General features: G+C 45.4%; 1 protein-coding gene across 3 annotated transcripts in view; it reads left to right on the top strand.

The window, feature by feature from the left end:
- Nucleotides 1-4,236: 4,236 nt before the first annotated feature.
- Nucleotides 4,237-24,232, top strand: part of TFPI (tissue factor pathway inhibitor) — a 337,344-nt gene continuing 317,348 nt past the window's right edge. Inside the window, exon 1 of one of the 3 annotated variants that reach the window (XM_069615771.1) lies at nt 4,237-4,561. The gene's annotated coding sequence lies outside the window, so the exon portion shown is untranslated. Of the gene's footprint in view, nt 4,562-7,085; nt 7,230-24,232 lie in introns of those variants that run through there. The other 2 variants (XM_069615772.1, XM_069615773.1) reach the window with 2 other exon arrangements.

The following is a 24,232-nucleotide window of genomic DNA, read 5'->3' as shown; positions in this document are numbered from 1 at the left end:
TGATGAACGTTTTGTGGGGAGTGGGTCTCACACATCTATAGAAGTCATGGGGATAGTTTGGACTGTGAAAATGACTCCAACACAGGTAAGACTCGCTACATGAGATGGTTGAGGGATGTAATGTGTAGCAGGTGGTGAACTGTCACCTGGAAGCTGTGAAACCTCCGACTGGCTTTTGATGGCTTTTGATGGCATCAGTAACTGTGCTTAAAACTGAGATGCCAGGGTGCTGATTGATGGATCCAGTTACTGGCACGTGCCTTCCTAGCCGGCATGTGCGGTGGACCACTTCCATGATTGCAAGTGCTCCGAGGAAGGGAGACTTCCCAAAATCTGAGCTATTTTTAACACAAATGATGTTGTCCAGTAGTTCTGTACCAGAAAATGGTGGTAAAATGGTTGCCTTCAAAAATACATTTATTCCAGACAAATGTGCACACTGCAACATATATGCTGGTTCTTAGGCCCTCAGTGGTTGATATTCCTTTAGTACACATGTGTAATTGTATGCTGTAAGAATAATCAATGAAGATTCCATATTAATGTTCCTCAATGTATACAAGCAAAAACAAAGAGGTGATGGCTGGAAGGTTTAGACTTAATCTTAACCACTGGCAATGCTCTGGGCAACCCTCCAGACCACCGTTCTTCGCCTGCCAAGCCATTACAGAAGGGAAAGACCATATGCAAATCAGGCTTGGCCCCACCCCAAAAGGGGCAGTCCAGCCCGAACTGCTAGGCCACATCCCTTCTGCACGAGACCACAAGCATCCCCAAACATGTTTCGCCCTTGTTGGGGCTCATCAGTGAGGAGTAGCTTGGGTCTCTAGGCCCAGCAGGCACGGGACCCACGTCTGGGCATACCCGTCCCACTCGGGGTGACATAGCAAAAACAAAGAGGTGATGGCTGGAAGGTTTAGACTTAATCTTAACCACTGGCAATGCTCTGGGCAACCCTCCAGACCACCGTTCTTCGCCTGCCAAGCCATTACAGAAGGGAAAGACCATATGCAAATCAGGCTTGGCCCCACCCCAAAAGGGGCAGTCCAGCCCGAACTGCTAGGCCACATCCCTTCTGCACGAGACCACAAGCATCCCCAAACATGTTTCGCCCTTGTTGGGGCTCATCAGTGAGGAGTAGCTTGGGTCTCTAGGCCCAGCAGGCACGGGACCCACGTCTGGGCATACCCGTCCCACTCGGGGTGACATAGCAAAAACAAAGAGGTGATGGCTGGAAGGTTTAGACTTAATCTTAACCACTGGCAATGCTCTGGGCAACCCTCCAGACCACCGTTCTTCGCCTGCCAAGCCATTACAGAAGGGAAAGACCATATGCAAATCAGGCTTGGCCCCACCCCAAAAGGGGCAGTCCAGCCCGAACTGCTAGGCCACATCCCTTCTGCACGAGACCACAAGCATCCCCAAACATGTTTCGCCCTTGTTGGGGCTCATCAGTGAGGAGTAGCTTGGGTCTCTAGGCCCAGCAGGCACGGGACCCACGTCTGGGCATACCCGTCCCACTCGGGGTGACATAGCAAAAACAAAGAGGTGATGGCTGGAAGGTTTAGACTTAATCTTAACCACTGGCAATGCTCTGGGCAACCCTCCAGACCACCGTTCTTCGCCTGCCAAGCCATTACAGAAGGGAAAGACCATATGCAAATCAGGCTTGGCCCCACCCCAATGTATACAAACATTATTTGACAGATGTTTAAGGCTGCTCCTTTCACAACAAGAGTTCCCCCATTGGGGAATAATGGTTGCACGCTAGAACTTGACCACTGTTTTTGAAGGAACGAACATTTGGAGGGCTTGATTTGCAAAGAGTTTTTCAATGGGATTGTCCCATTGAAAAGCGGCTCTGTAAATCAGGCCCGGAGTGTTTGTGGACAGCTGCAAGGAAGTGGCGGTGTTCTAGACGACGCTCATGACAGAATTCAACTCGTTACTGACATTAGGAATTGCATGTTCCTTCACAACAGTATCCAGCAGCACTGCGGTATCTGATTTCTCTCCTCGGAACACTGCCGCCCCAACCACTAGGGGGCGGAAAGCAGTGATGCCAGTCTGCGTTCCAGTAATTCAGTGATTGGTGGGTTCCACACCCTGTCCTGGCCCCTACAGCCCCATTGGGCGATTCTGATGGGCGGTACATGAGGAAGCCAGTCAACTAGATGAATGGGTACCAGAATGTTTTTTTCAGACTGCAGCTGTAAGGTGTGCTCATTTTGTTCACCTATTTAAAAAATGTGTTATTCACCCTATAGTCACCCTCACTGTTTCCAAAAGACAGGAGAAAGCTCATCCTTTGGTGTACATCTGAGGACCAGGCTCTACTGGTAATAAAGTCTTATGCTGGTAAATACGCAAATAGATTCAGACAGTGATTCCATCTATTTCACATGTAGGTTTTTATCTTATATATGAACGAAGAACATAATCAGATGTTCATGAAAAATATTTTTTAATCTTTTAATACCGTTAAAAAGACTTAACTCGTTTATTCTTACCTCAGAGTAAAACCAATTACTATTATGCACAGTGAATGTCTTAACTTATTTAGTCAACATGGTTTCCTTGGAGCCTCTATAGCCCAGGGGGTGGCACAAGTCTCGTAGGTAACAATTCAGAATTGATATTGACTTGACCGTACCTAGTCTCCTTCGCCCTCTTGGACCTAGTCCCCTTCGCCATTTTGGGATTGCCCATCACAGCTTTGGGCACTTGGTAGCCAATCTTCTGAACATACAGAGATCACCATCCTCCCCTCTACCCTAATCACCAGATTGCCCAAGCCCAGGCTGCACAGGTGGCTTGTGATGATCTGACTTCTGATCATGGTCGGTATACTGCACAAGAAACATTGTCCTTTTTACATTTCTCCTCTTTCGTTTCTTTCTAATCCCAACAGGGACGTAAGAGTTGAACAGACGCCTCATTTTATGTAGCCACTGACATTGTGGTTATCTATGCTCTCCCCTGATGAGAGGCACTGCCCAGCCTTGGGCACTGCCATCAAGGCCACTTTGGGCTTGGGTTAGTCTCTCAATTGAGTAAAACTGTTCATCAACAGCTTCAAAGTGAACTCACCTACAGTGGCAACCCAAGAACATCCACCCAAAGCAGGCAGCTCTTGCCTCATCAGTCACCCCAACCTCAATTCAACAAACAGACCCTGAGCCTTGAATGCCAGACCCAACATGAATGCTGCTGGTAGCATTCCACCCAACTACACATTCCAGAGAATGAAACAAGCGTACAAAACTAGCGACGCACTGTTTTTTTTGTATTTCTTCTGGAAACCATTTAATGTAATTAACATGTTTACAGTGTAGTAGCTAGTCCAGAGCAAAGGAAGGGAGCTCATGAGGGCCCAGGAAAAAATATGCCCTTTAGGGCCCGCTCCGCAACTTGACACATGCCACTTTTTAGCACGATAGCAAGCAAGCAAGCGCCAAAGTAGATGCATTTTATTTCTCTCGCTCTTGCCAGGAAGACCTTTCTCGTTTAAGTTTAGGCTGCATCTTCGTTATAAAATGCCCGACATTCGGCTTTTGATGCCACTTCCATCACCCCTGACATTTTGCTTTATTGACGTTCGTGGATTTACGTACAGCCACAAAACTCCAAGAAGACTAATATTCAGAGGCGTATGGAAAGGGCCTGAGCGGGCAAGGCCAATCCAAACTCTGCAAATGCCCACTCTGCGGCGCTCTGTGGGCATTTACAGATGTTGATGACTGGCACATTATCCAGTATACTACCAACACGACAATGGATATAGTCGAAAGCCCAGTGTCTAGAAAGGCTACCTTGGCTGCCTCTGAGTGAATGCACCGTGGCTCATTTTCTCACAGTGGAGGATGGGTCTTTGATGGCCCCACCTGTCTGCCACGCCATTCTGCTTCCGGTCAGTACGGTTTCACTGACATAAAAGCTAGAAAATTATAACATAATGGGTCCGTCTTGATTTCACCACAGACTTTGAAAAGGTCTACACGACAGCAAGAAAATATATTGGTTTTGGTGCTATAACACATTCGTGTGAGTGCTATAGTGTGTTGTTACTCTACAGAGTAATGATCATTAGCTGGCAGCATAATTCTCGTTCACATACAATTGACCCGCCACTACACGTCAGCACTTTAGAGGGCACTCTCACCCGTGCTTCAGGGAACGTTAACGGCACTGGTTGGCCTGTTTCCTTTTTTACAGCGCGCTCCTCGCCTCGTGAAAGGGAAGCGGCCGAGGGCACACATGCACAGACAGCGCCTCACTGTTGGTGTCTGGCTTTGTAAACAGGAAACCCCCTAGAGCTCCTATCAGCTGAAAGCCGAGCCCTGGTCTGCCTCACCACATGATAATTACTCCTCTGAAGAACAGTGTATCTGACTGGGAAAAAAAATAGTTTTGCACCCAGCCTGAAGGATCGTGTTACATTCCTTTCACCAGCCCGCCCAAAAGCTTCCTGCAGCCTGGAAAAGGAACACTTCCCTTTCAAGTTCGGAAAATAAGCCCAGGGTCCAGCGGACGGCTTTATTTTTCCCACGGCTTTTGTTTGGTAAGTACAGATGAGCCTTTCTCCGCATATGGCGCACTTTAAATGTTTAACTGTCTGGCAACGTTTGCGTGCATGGGGTGTGTATGCATCTTTCTATTGAAACTTTTTTGAAAATGTTACTTTTTGTGCAACTTTCAGGTAGAACATGTTTGAGAATATTTAATGTGACGCCTGGGTAAAATGTATTGCTGAATACCGATACATGGAATCATTGCCTATTACTGATTAGTACTAATAACTTTACTGTGGTGCGTTGTCAGTTGTGACCTTTTTTCAACATGATGTGTAGTAAAGCCAAGAGTACATGCATGCTGGCGCTTTAGATGTCATTGTTAGCATACTTCATCACGAGGGCATGCACACATGGGAACTGCTCAGTGGTTCCTTGGTATAATGTGGGGTCACACATACATGTAACCTGATATTTTCTAAATGTGACTTGCAATATTCCTTTTACGTATGGTAAGGGACATCTGATTCCTTATAACACATGGCCATACACTGCCAGCCCCTTTAATGCCTGGCCTCTTGCTTAATGTATTGTGACCGAGCTTCAAGTTGCTCATATATATTCAACGCGGAGTCTGTTTGGATTAAGAAAAGCACTCACTTAATATTCAACTTCTAAAGGGTTGCAGAACATTAATTTTAGCAGTTTAATAAATTGTATCTAAAACGTTTTCGTTTTGTGCTTTAAAATAAGCAATGCCGTCAGATTCCTGCTCTAATGTGTTTAACTCCAGAGGTGCACAACATGAACACGCTACCATACAGAGTTCCTTATCATTAAACGGCTTGAAGTGTCCGAGGTAGCGAATTTACAAGCAAGGAGTTTGTAAACGCCTGTCACAGCTGTAATTAGGTGCTGCAGTGACAGCTGGAATTCCTCTCTCTGCTGGTCCGGGCAGCAAGCATTGTGACATCATAACTGAAGCATGATCCCTGATTCTAGAGCAATAGTGATGTCATATGCTTGTTACTGGTCAGTAGTGATGTCACAACTGGCCTCTAATAAGAACATTCTTTTCCGGCTTTGTACTGGTATTGGAGGCTGCCGTGTATAATGAAATAATTAACAGTAGTGGAAAATGTACATTTATAAGGTGTGCATATGCTGTCATTATGTTACAAAAGCATGTAACCATGGATGGAAAAAAAAATGCTCAGAGCCCATGCAACCTGGAGCAACTAGAGCTTTGAAAATGCCCAAGTAACAGAGCATAGCGTGCAACATGACACAGCACAGGGCCACCTAACACAGCACGATTTAACATAAAATAATAACCCTGGTGGCAAATTTAAAAAAGCACAACTAAGACCCAGCATCAAAATACTGGTTCCCATGACGATTGTGTTGCCAAATTAAATCTTAAAAACGTTTGGGATGGAAGAGTGGACACGTACCAAAATAAATGAACTTTGCGCGATTTGCAGACAACCCCGGGGCGTGTAATCAGGGGTGCAACGAAACCTACATTTCAGGGTGTGCTAAACTTTCAAATGGTGGGGGAGTGGGCCAAGCGTACTTGTGTTCAGGGCATCTAACCTCTTTACTCATTCCAATGAGACTATTCTAGTGCCGCTTCAATGCTAAAGTCAGTTAGCTCTCCTTCATGTCTGAAACCACAGATTGTTGTGTGAATGAGCTGTCTCCTGTCCCCCCTGCCCTTCCAGTCACTCCCCTGGCATGCAAGTACTAACCCCACATCAGGATGTCAATTGCCTAAAACTGTCTGCGTATGAATGCAGCCGCTAACAGTGAAATACTACACCTTTTTTGTATTTATTGTAAAAACCGGTTGTTCTAGACAACCTTACACAAATTGAACCGAATTGTTCTTAGGGGTGTCACGGTATTAGTTTTATGACGGTACGATAACCTTATTGCCAAATGACGGTATATCATGGTTATCGCGGTATAGCAGGTGGAGGTAACTAATCTTAACAAATATTTTCTAAAAGGTCATAAATTGACAGATTTATCATCACAAACAAAACCAGGCACCCAGGGCCAGAATTGGGCTTTTCAACATACTTTCCACTGAAATGCCTTGCTTCCACCAAACACAAACCACGTGTGGAGAGGGGGTCGGGGGGCCTGCTGCAACTGGCAAAGCAAACTGAATAGCTTTTCTTAAGTGGTCATTTAGGCTTTTTGCTCCCCCACTGGCTACTGGTGAAGATGAACATGCTGCCATCTTGATAACCTGCATGCCGCAGATCAATGGAGGCTGATGGTAGTATACGCTTTTGCGCATACATACACAGACACGCACTCTCTCTTTACGTTACAGCCTTTAGTTTACTTGCGGGCCAAAAGGTGTTCAGTAATCACGGACATCTTACCCTTTGGTATGGCAGCAGGGAATACCGACAGATGAGTGAATTTCGCAGTGCCATATGTTTAGAGAACATTATCCATTATAAATATATAAACCCCAAAGCCGCCACCCCAAAGTAAACCCTTTTCCTTCATAGCACTGTATCTATTCTTCCTATTGCTAACATATTGATTTTGTGTCAGGCACGTGTGGCTTATGGAATGGCATTAAAAACTGCTCCAACTGAAACTACTTGGCAGACGGCACATCCAACAGTGCAAGACCAAGACTGCGCAGCACTTGCTTACTGCAGCCTTTCCAAATCAGATTGAAAAGCACACTTAACGGTATGAACGGTATAACGGTATAAACAATGTGACGGTTATTATTGTTCAATTAAGTGGTTCACGGTATCTTTAACGGTATACCGTTACATCCCTAATTGTTATAACGTTAGATTAAAATGAGCATCCGAAAATAACAAGTAAATGCTTTACATTAGAAATTGCTGGGCCTTTTCTAACAGCGAAGCACAGGCGCCGTTTAACGTCTGTGTCCTACTCTGTCCGGCCCTGGCTCTGAAGGTCAGCCAGGTCGAGTCAACATAGCCTAACATTTCAGGGAGGTTTGGGGGGGGGGGCTGAAGCTCGTTCAGCTCAATGGTGTTGCGCCACTGCATGGAATGTCATACATGTTGATACCCCAGCGATCCAAAGGAGCTGAATTTAATGAGAGTTGCCTATGTTAGATGTTCCCGGACAAGGGTAGGCATATACACTATCTAGTTCACTGCCGTGTGTATTACTTCTTGCCTCTTAGTGCTATTCGAATACACCAGCAGCCCATTTCAGTGTGCAATTTCATTCCAGCGTTGGTCTCACTTCCCAGGGTGGGCCCAGTGCCTTGTCCAACTGTGCAGTGGCTTATGTTTCATTCTTCACCTTTAAACCAGGCACCACCTCCAGTCTGCAATAAGTGAACATTGTGAAGTTCAGATTATACCATATGTCGTAAGTTCATTCACTGCCTGGCTAGTAAAAAAAAGGAAAACATTTGCATTTACAATTTGGGTTGAGCCCGAATTAATGTTAATGTTAAAGGACATTTGTACCGCGCACTATCACCACCGGAGTGGTCCCCTGGCGCTGTGGCGGCTCTGAAAGAGGAAGGGAAAGGGGGTGAGTTAGTGGGAATAAGCTGGAAATGTGCAAGAGAGCAGTGATGTGCTGTTGGCAGCCTCAGCCCGGTGGGTCCGTTGGCTGGGCCTGGGGTGTTTGCGGACGGTAGTCGTCGTGTACTGTTTGTGCGAGTCTATGTGTGTTTTCTGTTTTGTTGTTGCAGTGTAGTGAAGTTTGTGCGGTTTGTTGTGCTGTAGGTTTGTGGATGTGTTTGGTTTAGAGTTTCAGAGGTGTAGGCAGAGGGGAGAAATTGTTAGTGCAATTGGTTAGTTGGCATCTCTATCTTGAATTGAGTAGCTGGGCTTGTGTAATCTCCCCAGATGGGGTTCGGGAGCACCCCTGCGCCTGTGTCCTGATCGCCACCCTACCTGTCTTCCCTTCCCACTCATACGGCCAGCGCACCTGGCAATGTCCACAACTCAGCTAGTGTGGTGATTGCCAATATCCCGACAAATTCCACAACACTGTGGTACTTGGTGGTAACTAAGTGGTGAGTGCCATTGTTGGGTGGGATTGGGGTGGGATTGTTGACTCTGTCTCCATGGGTGTCGCTTGTGTTCCACTCTACCTGGCGTCACCCATCCAGGTGACGTGGGAGGTTCTCAGTCGGTTCTGGGAGTTGTCCGTTTCCACTCCAGTTTAGTCATCCCTTTTCTTTTCTGTTGTTTCGGTTTTCAGTATGAATCTGGTGTTTTGAAGAGCCAGGTTTTTAGTAGTTTCCTAAACTTAAGGTGATCTTTGGTGTTTCTTTTGGGATGTTGTTCCAGGTTTTTGAGGCTAAGTTTTTTCTTGAGGTATGGTTTTGGTTCCAGGCGGATATCGTTGCTTGACCTGAGGAGTCTTGTTGGCTTGTAGATTGTTATTTTCTATTGTAGGAATTCTGCTCCTTGTCCACTGATTGCCCTGTGCGTTATGCACATTGTTTTGAAGGTTATGCGATGTTTTACTGGGAGGTAGTGTAGTGTTTTTAGGGCAGAAGTGATGTGTTCTCTCCTTGATAGTTTGAGGAATAGTCTGGCTGCTGTATTTTGGATCAGTTGTAGTTTCTTTAGGAGGTACTCTGGTATTCCGAGGTAGAGGCTGTTTGCATAGTCAATTCTTGACATGATGAGGGCGACGATAGTGAGTATTTTGTGCGTGAAGGAGAGGAAAGGTAGGATTCTTCTTGCTGTGTGGTGGAGGCAAAAGCATTTCTTGACTGTTGCATTTATTTGTGGTTCTAAGGTTAGGGTGTTGTCCATCAGGATTCCCAGATTTTTTACTACCTTAGATGGTGATGGTGCGGTTCCCATTTCCACTGGCCATGGGATGGCAGTTCTGTTCTCTTGGTGTTTGGATATGATCATGATTTGTGTCTTTCCTGGTTTGATTTTCAGGTTTTTGGCATTCATCCAGTTGAAGACTTCTTTTAGATACTCGATTAGGGTTGAATGATCGGCTTGGGCGTCTTTGATTTTTTAGATGATTTGAGTATCATCTGCGTAGTTGTAGCATGTGATGTTGCATTTTTTGAAGATTCTGATAACCGGGGTCTGGTAGATGTTGAAATACAGTGGTGATAGTGAGGATCCTTGTGGCACGCCACAATTGTTAACTCATGCAGTGGATTTGAAGGGTTTAATCCATACGGTTTCTGTTCTGTCTGCTAGGGAGGATTTAGTCCAGAATAGTGCTGTGTCTCTTATGCCTATGTCTTCTAATCTTTTGGTTAGGGTGTCATGACTAACTGTGTTGAAGGCTGCAGAGAGGTCAAGTAGAATAAGGGCTGAAGTTGTGTTTGAGTCTGCGTTCGTTTTTAGGTCGTCTCAGATGGATAGCAGTGCTGTCAATCTCTTATTTCACTTATAAAACTCCTGCACACAAATACAACAATGCAGGTCAAATTGAATTTGAGTGGAATACTATCAGAGATAATACACATTAAACACGGCCTTAAGCAAGGCTGCATTCTAGCTTCAACTGTGTTTAATTTATTCATCCTTGACATGGGAGTTGAATTTCTGAAGGTAACAAATGATGCCCCAAAGTTGGGTAACCAGGTCAGCGCATGGCTTCTCTATGCGGATGACCTGGTTTTCATTTCACAAACTCCAAGTGGCCTGCAGTCTCTGCTTAACCAACTAGAAACATTTGCTGTCAAAAATAATCTAATGTTTAATTTGAAGAAAACCCAAATCATGGAATTGGGGAAAAGAAAATCGAACCAATCCAAACATTATGAGTGGAACCAAAAACTTGCCATAGTCAACGATTATACATATCTTGGTGTTGCATTCAGCAAGTCTCCTGCCAATACTCCTCATAAAGCTAGTATAACTGCTAAACTATCTCCTTTAATTTCTCAGGCCAAGGTTCTTCAGGCTAAGTTTGGTAAATTTTCTTGTGCTCATGTACTGACCTTTTTCCAACAGAAAGTTATCCCCATTATTACCTACGGTGCTGAAAGTTGGCTTCCTGAAAAGCAACTGTATTGAGATAGAACGTAGGCTCAATTTTGGAAAAAAGTGCTCAAACTTCCCAACTCACCGCCAACTGCTCTCTTGTGACTTGAATTGGGCATTTTATCAATCCGCATTCAAGTTTTGTGGAAGAGATGCTGTCTCTTACGAAAATGTCTATTGGGCCTTGCCACGAATAATTTGCTTTCAATATTGGCTAATTATCTACTGTTGTCCCCACACTCCTTTCCATCTAGTTGGAGAGACAGTGTACTTTCTGACTTGTCTGAAGCGATCATTTCGTTAGATCTTCTGCTTAATAATCCAACAAAAGCTAAACTTAAGCTATACCAACTGGATTGGCATTACACCCAACAGAAATGCTTATTGCTAAGAGATTTTGATAGACCTTTGTTTGGTCATAAAAAGTTTAGTGAAACAGCTGACTATCTATTGAAGTGTCCGTCAAATGCACTCAGAAGTCAAATTCTAAGATGTCGTATGAATCTATGGCCAACTAACCAAATATTATTGAGAAGGGGACTAATCCATCTTGATGCCTCGTACTGTCGATTCTGCAAAATTGCTAGAATGGAAGAGACATTAAAACACCTATTAATTGTGTGTGTTGCTTTGAGGAAGCAAAGGAAAACTGTTTCACACAAGTTAACTCAAACACATTACCTGATGCGCTCAGATGATGAATTGTGGAATTAATTATTTGCTACTCCTAAAATTTCAATAAGAATAGCCACTATGCAGTTTTTGAGCTCAGTATTGTCCATAGATTGATTATGTATAAATCAAGTTCATTATAGTGTATTTAAAAATAACATGTAGTCACTTAAGATTATTTTATTTTGGAATACTAGATTTTACATGCTTAGGTTTTAGTTTGTTTGTGGCTACTGCTTTGAACTAAGTTTGTCCAACTATTTATATGTTGATTTTATACTTTTTTGTTGTTTCTTTTGTCTCTTCCTGATGTGTTATGATGTGATTTGTAATTTAAAGCATTTTATAGAAATTTGTTTTGAAAGGTTAATGTAATTTAGCCAACCAAAATAAATACAAAAAAAGAAATATGTAGTAGGGCTGTTTCCGTTCCTCATGCCGGTCTGAAACCGACTTGAGCTTGGTCTAGCTGGTAGTGTTTTTCTACGTGTTCTTGGGTTCGTTTATATACGTAGGTTTCCAGGAGTTTCGCCGGGTAGGGAATGTTAAACATTAAACATAAAATATGACATCACACGAGACACCTCATCCGTTCGACGTCACACAAAGTACAACAGGCAATATAATAACTGTGTACAAGCCGCGTGCTACATTTCCAAGTGTGGAATAGCTCTAATCATAGTGATAACATCCACAATTTATACAGTGAACATCACAATCTCAATTGCCCGTTGGGACTTTAATAATACCTTTATGTATTACTTCAGTGACATCAAAAAAGAAAAGGTCGCTGAGTTATTATACCAGTTTCACTATTACTGGGAGAGAGCGGAAGTGCACCACATCATATGCATGCCTGCAAATCAGGATGGTCTTAATAACCTATAAATAAGCATGTAACCATGTTTGAGTACACTCTTTTGTGGAGCATGACAAACTGAAGGTACATTTCATGCCACATATCATGCCTCTGCGGAAGCTGAGCAGACACAGGCTGAGCATAACTTTCAGGCACCATGTTGCGTGCCCCATCTCCATGGGCCTTCAGCCATTGCAACATGTCCCCCCTTACCTTCTGCATCCTTATGTCTACCCTCAGCTCAGCACACAGTCATGGTTCCCCCTCCTCAGAACGCCCTGCAGCAGGCACCCTCTCATAAGCAGAACTCGTATCTCAACCTTCTTCACACAGGCTCACTCAAACTTAATCTGGCCACCGCTCAACCTTCATTCAGCGCACGCTTTCACGTAACCAGATGTGCGTCTCGCCTTTGAACCTCAAGTATACACTCAGACTCTGGCGCACACCTTCCTCTACAGCACAAATTCACCCAATGTCAGCTCAAACGTCAGTTTATCCCTTCTTCAAACATCATACCACCCAACATAAGCCATAGTACGACTTACTCAACCTTCAACTGCACATTTCCTTAGACATCTGCTATGACCTTCAGTTCACATGTAACCTTCAAAACGCATCTTTAACACACACATTCATCACCTATCATGCGACATCACGCTCTACATTCACCCACCTCAAACACCAGTGCATAACACAGTAAACTTTTACTGCACATGTCCCTCAACTACAGGCAAACCTCTACCGCAACCATGAGCAGATCCACACTTAGACTTCAACGCCCATCTCCCTCCAGCAGAGACTCCCACTCCACCCACCACATACCTCCCCAAAATGTTAGCACACATCCCCTTCACAGTCTGGCTCTCTTTACTTAATCTTGGTTTGGGTGCTGCTGCCTTGGTATCAGTCACATTTGAAAGCAGGTTTGCTACCAGACGTACAGTCTAATAGAGTTTGGTGATTGAGAGACTCGCCTTGATTTCAGACTTGGTTGTATGGAAGTTGTGAATGCTATGTAATGTTACAGTTTATATATAGTATATATAGAGTGCATGGTCACCAATTAAGGCATCATGGCGCTGTCTGAGGCAAGAAGGGGGAGGGGGAGGAGCCACTAAAAGAGCTAGGTCTTCAATAAACTGTAGGAAAGCCTCTAGACGTTCAGACCAGAAAAAATACAACCCACTAGGGAAAAAGGCCCCATACATCTCTTGTAAGGATAACAAGGTTTATTTCCATACAAAAGGAAACAACGCCAACAAAGAACTCTGCTGCCGCAGAACATTCTGGCAACATAAGCATGTCCAGCACATTATAAAGGTATACATCGTCATCAGTGTATCATTACATGCAGTAGAATCCCATGCGGCTGAATGGTGCGACCCTATACATAGGTCACCTGTTCCATAGGGGATGCTCGGCCATTGGCCCCAGCCCTGTTCCTCCATCTTCTTCCACGTGGGGGATGCTGCATTCATCATCAGTTGTAAGCTGAGTAATAGGCAATTATTTAGCAAAGTAAACAACACTTCTCTATATATGTAGCAGTGCACCTGGTACGAGTAGAGAGGGGCCCGAGGTGAATGCTGAGGTCATACTAACTCACACACTTCACCCTCTCCCAGACAGGCCGACACCTCATCAATGTCTTCCACCCTCATTCTGGGCTATAATTCCATCCTTCCCTGCACCCTGCAGCACAAATCACGTGACCTATAAGTGAAGGCAGGAAGGTCCTGCTTTCTGGATCTTTTTGATCGATCAGAGGTCCAACAGGTTTATGATCAGGGGTCTGGGGCTGGCTGATACTTTGGAATTCAAATTCTAAAGTCAGGGCATCTGGGTGCTCTAACTTAGAATTAGGAATAGTGGGAGTTGGAGGCCCATGCCCTTCTTCTCATGGGATTGTATCACACCAAGGCACATATCCCTCCTCCCATAGACTTGCAGGGCACATTCGACCCATGGCACGAAGGATGGCAACATTTTAGGACAATGAAGGGTTTATGAGTCTGTGTAGCTCTGGCCTTTCTCATCAGTGCCCAGGATACGACCTATTCCTTTATTTATGCTTGAGGCCTATGCCTGGGATGCTGACTGCTATGAGGTGTTTAAGCTTTGTGCTCCAATATGGCTGCTAATATCTAAGATTGCTAATATATCTGCATGTGCACTGCACTGCACCTATAAAGCATGCAATAGTGTGATTGTGTAGAAGCTTTAAGGGCACCTTCCTCCCCCCTGGTCTCTTACATTACCAGTGACAGCCTTTGCCTTATTCTGAAGCACTTGAGGGTGCAGGTAGATTGTGTGCCCTCTCAACCTTCCCCCTTTCGTTAATTCTACATTAACAAACTATCCTGTAGGCCCACCTTTATTTGTCCCTCACCAGCGTTCCTCCTCCAATCTTTCAGCATCCAAATAAGGCGGTGATCCCTCCTTCGGAACCCATGCTCTACATACACGATTCAAACTCTGGCCAGATTGGGCATACTCCTCGGCGGTGCAAGTCATATATATATAGTCCTCATCCCCTGATAAACCTACCCAATGTTCTGTGTAATGCTCGGGGTCAGGAGAGGTTGTAGTGAGGAGGGTGTAAGCGCTGCTCTATCACTACCATGCACGGTTTGTTTGAGTCATCTGTTTGGAAAGCACTGTCTTTTGTACCACGAGGTGCATTTGATGGTGCATTTGATATCCCAATTGAAACCATCATCATGGCACTGCTAGCTACTGCTTTGGCCCAAAATCGAAGTCGAACTGGCAGGTACAGAGAAGTACCGACACAAACATTATCACAGGCACCAACAGCTTGACGATTGCTCCCATCCAAGACTGTGCCCATGAGAAAAGGTCATCAAAGCAATCCCCTTGCTGTATGCCAGCTTTGGTCTGCATGTGCAATCCAAGAGTTTGCAGTGCCCCTATTATTTGCATCAGGGAGCTGTTCTCTGTGTTGTTTGGAGGCACAAATGTGCAGCAAGAATCGCCGATTTTGCGGCAAACCCTCCCCTTTATCGCCGTGAGCCGGTCAAGCACATATTGGTTCTGGGGGGACATCAATCTTATGGCATAGGTCTCGACCTTAATAGCGTTGAGGCCTTGTTCCGTGTCATTCACCAGCTGTACAGCCTCCAATCGCACAATTTGAAACCACTTGACTTTTGTGGCTGTTTGGACTCCCGGCAGTAGTAGAGATGCGAAAAATGTTTCTTCTTTGCTAAACAGTCTATATTCATTGGGTTTTCTTTGAGCAATTTGGAGGAGTCTTGAGACAGATAATTTGATCTTCTTTTTCTGCCCAACTTGGTGTTCTTTTCTTTCTCAGGTAAGACATGCAAGATGGGGGGCTGCAACAGGTTTCCTGTGGGCCCCATTATGGCTGGGGTTGGGGCAGGTAAGGTTTTTGATCCATTGCAAGGTCTACTTCAGGGATCATGAGAATCGCAGAGTGCAACATGACCAGTGAGCATTAGCCCCTCCATGATGGCAGGAGGTGCAAGAATGCTTGCTGTCCCCACACCCAGTAGTAGTCCATTAGTAAAGCTGTGCCTTTTTTGAGGTCTGTAATGAACAATGTTTTATTGCATCTCAGATTGGCCCGTATGAAAACAGTTCCTTCATGGTAAAAACAAAGTTCATGTGTTTTTTGCTGTTGCACTTTTACTGGCTTTTCCATTGCTTCGATCCACATTAGTTTTGCGATATGTTCATTTTAGAATTACGCACATGCTTTATTCACTTGAACCAACACTTCATCTCTGAATCCCAGTAGGCCTCCTGCTGTGCAACTCATTGATGTTTCTTGCCACCTGCTGTCTACGTATTTTACTCCTCGTAAGTTCAAGTATGGCCTCTGCAAACGCTAGATGCTTTTGGGATTTTGAGTGCATTGCAGTTGGTCAGGATCCATAGTTTCTAATCGTACACTTTGCTCCTGGATTATGGCTCACAGCCTACACTGTGCCAGATGAATCAGGCATTGAGCCTCTACAATTGGTAATTCTTGTGATATTAATACCTTGGATGCACCCGACGCGTGTGCTATCAGCAAACAGACATAACAAGTTCCATTCACCCTTCTCTTTCCCACCGAGCTCATGTCCGCGTACCAACTATTTGAGAATCCTAGATGATGCACGTCTTCTATTGTATCCAAACCAAGTCCATTGTATTTGTCATATTTGTAGTTCCTAAATTGCACTTTTCTACATGCTACAACTATGGTATATACATTGTCAAAAACCCTGGTGAGATTAGAAGGTATCTTAGAAGATATATTATACTCATTGGTGTTTTGAACAGTACTGTCACTTTTGATTTGATCATTAACTTGGGGATGTGTGGCCACAGGGTTGTGCGTTAGGGGAAATGGGTACACATGTATGTCTGTACCATTGGTCGAATTTACACTCTGAATAGACCCATTAATAGTAGCATTTCTTTTTATGCACCCCTCCTTCATATGCCCTCCCCATATAAAAGTACATGCCACATATATGCCTAATACAAATATAAATAGTGCAAACAATCCAGCAATATAATGCAATGTTCATAGATACAAATAAGAAAACTTTGACATGGTATCATACACATTACTTTTCCTATTATAAACTGAATCAGTAGAGGCAGTTGGGTCCATCGCGAAAACCACCTTAAAAGGAATTCTTATTATAGGAGGTCGAAGAAAGCAAAAGATAGAAAAAGAACAATAAAAAAAGAGAGAGAAGTAGTTAGAGAGAAGAGAGATCAAGAGAAAAGAGGGATAGAGACAGTTAAATAGAGAAAGAGAAAATAGAAAAAGAGAAAGTAAAGAGTATGGGGAACTGCATGTCACACTCTTAAGTGATGCAGCGGTACCACCCTATCCAGGTGGTTCTTCACTCATAGAAAGTCTCGAACCTGATGTATAATAGACTTTACCCCCAAGAGCGCGACCTGCAGGATTTTATATCACCTGACAGGGCAGGAGCTTGAGTGAAAAGGCAGGAGCAGCAACAACAGAGCCAAAAAAAACCCAACGAACAATACAACAGTTCAGTTAGCAGTCAGGTTAGCTGGACCTCAGCAATAACCACCCCACAATTCCCCACTCTTACCTGCTCTGTCAGGAAGACAGCTAGTAACCTACTTCATGTCCATAGGGTAGTGAAGACCGTGGAAGTGTAAGTCCCAAATCCATAGGAGTACGTGCAGAACCACCTAACCCGAACAGCACGAGGACGCTAGCTAAGTGTTAGTCCCAAAATCCAGTGTTATGAAAGAACAGCAGAGCATCCCAGAATACACACACAATCCAATCCAAGTGACCAACAGTACTGCAGGAGAGCATCCTAGTAGTCACTAATGTATCCAGTGCAAAGTCCTTTGTTGTATTACAGGATAGTGTCCTTGTGGAATAGAGAAAACCCATGAGTGAGGTAGGGAAGTGTTACGTGGAGCAAAAGGAGCTGGAAGCAGAACAGGGAATGCAATTAACCCAGCAGCGCAAGGGGAACTGGAAAGAACTGTGTTCAGCGCTAAGCAGAAACAGGCGTTGACACAAGAGACAAAGTTCGGATGTCCGGATACGTCAAAACAAATGGGCTAGGCAAGAGACAACACAATATTGCGGGAGCCAAAGATTCGGTAAACGGGGTGGGGGGGTGCGAGGGAGCAAAGGGAAAACAGGTGTCGGAAATCCAAAGGCAATATCAGAAACAATCCATAAGGCAAACCAGGTCAGAAAAACAGGAACGGCAAGTTAACAGAATACAGCACTCAAGAACTAAAGACTTAGTTAAGGAGCATCCGTTCCGTGAAAGAAAAGGATTTAAATATGTCTTCAGTGCAACAAAACACGGAAGCACATTACATGCATATCACGTGACCGTGGTCACCAGATAATTTGATCTTCTTTTTCTGTGCAACTTGGTGTTCTTTTCTTTCTCAGGTAACACATGGAAGATGGGGGGCTGCAACAGGTTTCCTGTGGGCCCCATTATGGGTGGGGTTGGGGCAGGTAAGGGTTTTGATCCCACTGCAAGGTGTACTTCAGGGATCACGAGAATCGCAGAGTGCAACATGACCAGTGAGCATTAGCCCCTCCATGATGGCAGGTGGTGCAAGAATGCTTGCTGTCCACAAACCCAGTAGTAGTCCATTACTGCAGCTGTGCCTTTTGGTCGCCAGGGTTGCTGGGAATAGTAGTCCGCTGGCCACCACGGATTGCATGGCGCTTCAGGAGACGCCAGGGCAGCTTCCAAGCGTTGCCAGGCATGCCCAAACGGCGCTGTGTGGAAACCCAAGTCGTGACACTGCAAGAGTGCAATCCCTCTGCAAATGTAATGTGTAGTAGCATTGTATGGGGGTATTGGGTGATATTCTTTTATTGCATCAAAAGGGGTACACGGGCTGTAATCGAGGGTGGTGTTTGGGCACTGTGGGCATGGGACGGTTTAAGCCTCTGGTGCAGGCTGGGGCAGGGGTGCTTTGCAGACATCAGAGAGGTGCATCCAGTTATGTAGCTCTTTCACTTTAACCGCAAGGGGAGTGCCATAAATTACTTGAAAAGGAGCGTTATATCTGGGTTGGTTCCACCGGCGGACTACGTTTCAAGTATAAATCCAGTCACTAGGGAACTACAGAGGGGGTGACATTGCTGGCATATCCGTTGTGGCGCTGGTTGCTTCCACTGGCCGGGGAGGCGCAACCTGTTGGCAGACTAATTGTATTGCCTTTGTTAGAGAGGACAAATAGCTGCTAAATTCCTCCCCCAAGATGGACGCAGCTCTGATCATCTGACGCTCGCCTAACAGGAGAAAGCGGGGTGTGCCTGCAGCGCCCTGTGACCAATTCATGGGGTGATAAATGGGGGTCTTTAGAGGGCTGTGTGCACAAACTGAATAATGCAAGTGGTAAACAGTGCCCCCAGTTTTTCTTTAAAGTGGTGCACAGTTTTGACAGCTTGCTTTTTAACAAGCCATTGATCCTCTCTTCGGCCCTGTTGGCCTGGTGGTGGTAAATGGTGCACATCCGATGCCTGATGCCCAGTAATGTCGAAATCCATTTGAAACGGTCATTAAAGAAATGTGTACTGTTATCTGACCTTAATACACTGCACATGCCCCATGGAGGAAAAACCTCCCGCACTAAAAATTTGGCAGCACACTTTGCGCCTGGGTGTGCACAAGGTTCCGCCCCCACCCATTGTGAGATGGTACAGAGGACCACAATGAGGTAACGAGATCCAGTGCATATTTTGCCCATGTCTGCATAATCAATATGCAGTTTGTGGAATGGTCTAGTAGGGCGGGGCAAGGTGCCTCTGATAGTGCTAAATGTAAGGCCTGTGTTAGAACTTTGACACAAGGTGTAACGTATGGCCATGTTCGTCAAATGTTCCTGTAGGTTGGGGGCAAACCAGTCCTCCTGTATGTCTGCTGTAATGTGCTGTTTGTAAACGTGTGATGGATGGTGTAACTGGTCGAAGGCAATAACTCATGCCGCTTTCCCTGATATGTCTTGCCGCCATAAGACATCTGCCGGGGACTGTTTATACCATCTTGTCACCCAAAATTCTTTTTGTTCTTGCAGTTCTCATCCCTGCAACTCAATCCGCTGCACAATTGGCAGGGCATTGTACAGTGCAGGCAACTGTTCCATGTTAGGTATTAACACAGGATACTCTAAAACCTGCGGCACTGGAAGGTATGCAGCTGTTTTTGCCACTGCATCCACGGCAGTGTTACAGAGTGGGACCTCGTCTGTGTTTTTAGTGTGGGCGGTGCACTTTACGACTACCACTACAGACGGTTGGGCCAGTGCATGGATGAGCTTATCCAATAATGCAGCATGTTGTTCTGGAGATCTGTCTGCCCTCCTGAATCCCCTCCTTTTCCACCGTGCAAGGCCTGCATGCACATTGGTGGTGACTTATGCTGAATTGGAGTAAATGGTCATGTGGCACCCCTGGTATGCTTGTAGCGCTTCAATAAGCGTTATGAGCTCGGCAGCTTGAAATGCATTGGTAACTTCTTCTGCACTAGGGTTTCGTATTCTCCATCCACTAGACGGATCACTGCTACCCCAGTGTGTCGTAAGCCTGTGTCCTGATCAATTGTGGCTGACCCATCAACTAAAAGGATGCCCCCACCCACTCGCGTGGCTTAACATGTGCTTGTGGGGTGTCATCTTCCTCTGCCTCAAAAGTTACACAATCATGGTTGGCTAATTCTGCATCAGAACACATTTCTGTCGAAAACGTGGCTGGGTTAACAGTTTTGTATCGTACAATATGAATGTTAGGACTTGATAAAATAATCTCATATGCAGACGCTTGCTGCAAGGTCAGTGTGGATTTGGAGCATTCTGGAATGGCAAAAATGGCATGCTCCTTGTACACTGGTATGGATCATCCCATAACAATAGTTGAACTCTTCTCAATGACAAATGCTGCGGCAGAAAGTACTTGTTCACAGGCATACTGGCCCTACATCACTGAATCTAGGATACCACTGTAATAGGCCAATGGCTTGTGGCCCATAGCGCTCTTTGTCAGTCATAAATTGCAGTTGGAGTGGGAAAATAGGTAGAACTCTTGTGTGTAGTCTGGGGGCTAACACCGCGCAGAGGAGATTAGCACCTTGAGGTCATTGAAATTGGTACGCATGTCCTTCGTCCATACTATTTTGTTGTCACCTTTCTGAGCATCCATGAGGCCTTGCAACAGGGGTCTTGTGTATGCTGCATAATCAAGTATCCATGCCCTGCAATAATTGCTTAGTACCAAAAACCTTTGCCTTTCCTTCACTGTTTTGGGCTGTGGGGTGGCGCACAAAGAGGCAGCGCGATCAGGAATTATTATTCTTTTACCATTCACAGAGATCAATTGACCCAAGTAGAGTGAACAATACCATTACTGCACTCCCAGAACTGCGACTGCCGAAAATGGCGATTCCTTTTTTGACCCCCTATACAAGTGGAGGGTGGGGCACTGCAGGGGCGTCTCCCCCCACATATCTATGTGGTCTAGAAGGGGTCAAAATAAAACAAATAGTCTGCATTTTCGAGGTCGCAGTAATGGGGGTCGCAGTAATGACATAGATTCAAGTACAGTACCTCTTGTAGGTATAAATCATGTATCCCTTGCAGGCCAGAAGTTGTAGGAGTGTTATGGAGTCCTTCCTGCACTGGTGCTCGCTAACACTGCACACTAGCAAATCATCAACATATTGAAAAATGGTACTGAGCACCTGAATTATTGCCTAAATCGGCATGTAGTATCCTGTTTAAAATGCTGGGGGACTTGCAGTACCCTTGAGGCAATAATGTGTGTTCAAAGCGGACCCCCCCATGTGTAAACGCAGTGAGGTATTGTGAATCGGGATGCAAGGGAACAAAATAGAAGGCGTTCTTAAGATCCACTGCAGTAAAGTGGGTTGCCTCTTTGGGGATGTTACAAAGTATTGTCGCAGGGTTCGGGACCACTGGAAATTCTGCTTGTACAATGTCATTAAGAGGAATCATTCTCCAACTCCCCCCTTTCGCCTCTTTTATCGGGTATATAGCCATGTTGCATGGGGAGGTCAATGGTACAATTGTCTCTTGATTTAGTAGGGCAATGATGGTGTCCCATATCACTTCCCCTGCCTCTCTTGACAAGCGATACTGCCTCAACCAGGGAACCACTGCTCCTGGCTTCAGCCTTTGAGGTACCTGTACTAAGTCTGTCTCAGTGAAGGGGGTGAGGCTACAAGACCAATCAAAGGACATTACACTTTCTGGTACTGTATCATAATATCACAAGGAAAGAAATCACCAACACAATCTCGCCATCATCCTATCTATCCTCAAACAAGTCTGCCTTTGTCACTTCTCTAAGAGGCATTGTTGAGTCAATACACAACACTGTGTGCTACTCGCACCCCTCTCAGTCGGTTCAAATTACAACAATCAATTTAGCTGACACCACCAGACCCTGCAAATCTAGGGGCAATATTGTTCCTGCCATGAATTCAGGGGACACCACAGGTTCGAAAATGAAGTCAGACGGCACTCGCCAACAAGCCTTGCCAATTCGGGGCACTGCCTCGCAAGCACTGTATTGCCATACACAAGCAGATCAGGGTCCAAAGGAATAATGCAAACCACTGCCTTTCCTGCCCTCGCACGTATTATGACCATCGCTCTTATGGCACACATGCCCAGAGTGGCTCACACTACTTCTTGGTCTGTGAAGGAAATTATCATATTCAGTTTACTCAATAGGTCTCGCCCCAATAGGTTTATTGGGGAGCTGTCAGAATATAAAAGAGTGTCACGTACCATCCTTGCACCTACTTTTATGTCAAGTTCTTTTGCATAGGGAACCATGGTGACAGCTCCAGAGAAGCCCTGCGTGCCAAGAGTTGCACCTGATGATGGGAAGTTTCCCTCACTGATGAGTGATTTAGTGGTACCTGTGTCAACCATGAAGATGAATGGCTTGTTACCTATCTCAGCACCCACCAAGGGTTCCTAGCCAGGGTGGACTCACATGGACAGGACTGGAAACGCAAGAGTTCTCTGTGGGCTGTTCTAGTCAGGGATATATGTTGGTGGCATTAAACATGAAAGGGTTGTTTCCCACCATGCTCACTCCTCAGTAATGCATGATGGAGCTATGCAGTACTGCATCGGTCAATGGCATGTTACTCCCACACATAGTGTTCTGTTGGGGCACTAATGGTTGTGTCACTTGAGGCTGTTGCATTTGCAAACCTCAGGGCCAGGGTGGTAGTTGCGTGTAGGCCTGGTGGATCTCATGGGGTATGGACGTCGGCCTCGGGGCTTGTACCTTTGGTTGGTGCTGGGGTGGTGGTGGGTAATAGTTGCTATATGGATTGTATCCTAGCCCCTGCCTATTCATACACTCCCTTGCGAAATGTCCCCACTTCGCACAGCTCCAAAATGTTGAGGTTTCCTTACCTGCTCCCTGATGTCCCATAGCCCTTCTTCCCCCTCTTCCCCAGCTGAATCCGCCCCTCCTGCGTTGCTGACCTTCTTGCTGCCATTACAGATAGGGTGACTGAGGTCCACCTCCCCACTGTCCTTGTCTTCCTCCTGGTCAAAATGCTGCTATTCTAACATCTGGGGGTGTTGGGGTCTGCTCTGCCACCTCCGTTCATGCGTTCAATGGTACTGCCCCCTCAACTACTATCTTAGCTAACTTTTTCTGCACTAGTTTTGCTTCCTCAGCCTGCAGCCATTGAGCTGTTTCCTGTTTTCTTTTTTTTTATTCTCTTACAGTGATGTATGATGATAGTTTGTATCTCAGCCCACCATTTCGCTTCATTGCCCATAATTTCGTTGAGCGCCTTCTGCACTTCCGGTCCCACTGGTCCCCAGTCTCTGCTCGCCACATCTCCTGAACCTTGATAATATACTGCACGGTTTCCTCATTGTTCCCAATGGTGTACTGCATTATAGATTGCTGGTCTAGCGTGCTAGTGTACGTTCGCCACAGCGTGTTCCACACCTGCACCCTGATATTGTTAAAAGGCACGCCGTTGTGCACATCATCGTCTAACTTTACTCCCAGATACCCTGCTTTGACCCACACATCTCCAGCTTGAACCCCCACCATTGCAATAAGCAGACTTTTCATATATCCCACAGATAAGGGAATCCCTGCTGTCTGTTTTACAAAGGCATTGATCCATTTTCCTGCACTGAAATTAAGGGGGGCTTAATTAAATTATTCTTATCCATCTGCACCCAAGGCACATAGTGTGTCCTACCTAGGCCTTTATGCAACAATGGCATCTGGGTGCCTGTACTCTTCCCTTCTTTATGCCCAACACTCCCCTTTTTTCTTGCTACTGCCACCCAGCCAAACCTGTTCCTTAACCATGGTCCTCACAAACATTCCACCCGTGGCGTGACCTCCGGTGTTTGGTCATCCCCTTCATCACCTTCAATCTCATCCACGGTATGCCATTCATCTTCCCTTAACTCTCGGCCCACTCCCCTGTCAGACCTTACTGTGCCGTACCCCGTACTCCCTGCTCGCCCGCTGCCACCCCCTCCTTCTCAATGTGCGCATCCTTTATTGCTGAACTGTCTAGTCTGAACAAAATATCTCCTGCCCTCCATTCATCTAGCTCATTCCCCTTCTTTCCTCCTCCTTCCTGTGCTACCCTCAATCAAGCCAGTTCTACCCGCGTAGCCTCCAG

The sequence above is a fragment of the Ambystoma mexicanum genome, chromosome 9 (genome assembly GCF_040938575.1).
Source record: "Ambystoma mexicanum isolate Mex_15411 chromosome 9, UKY_AmexF1_1, whole genome shotgun sequence".
Classification (NCBI taxonomy): Eukaryota; Metazoa; Chordata; class Amphibia; order Caudata; family Ambystomatidae; genus Ambystoma; species Ambystoma mexicanum.
This window is presented reverse-complemented; position numbering and strand designations above follow the sequence as displayed.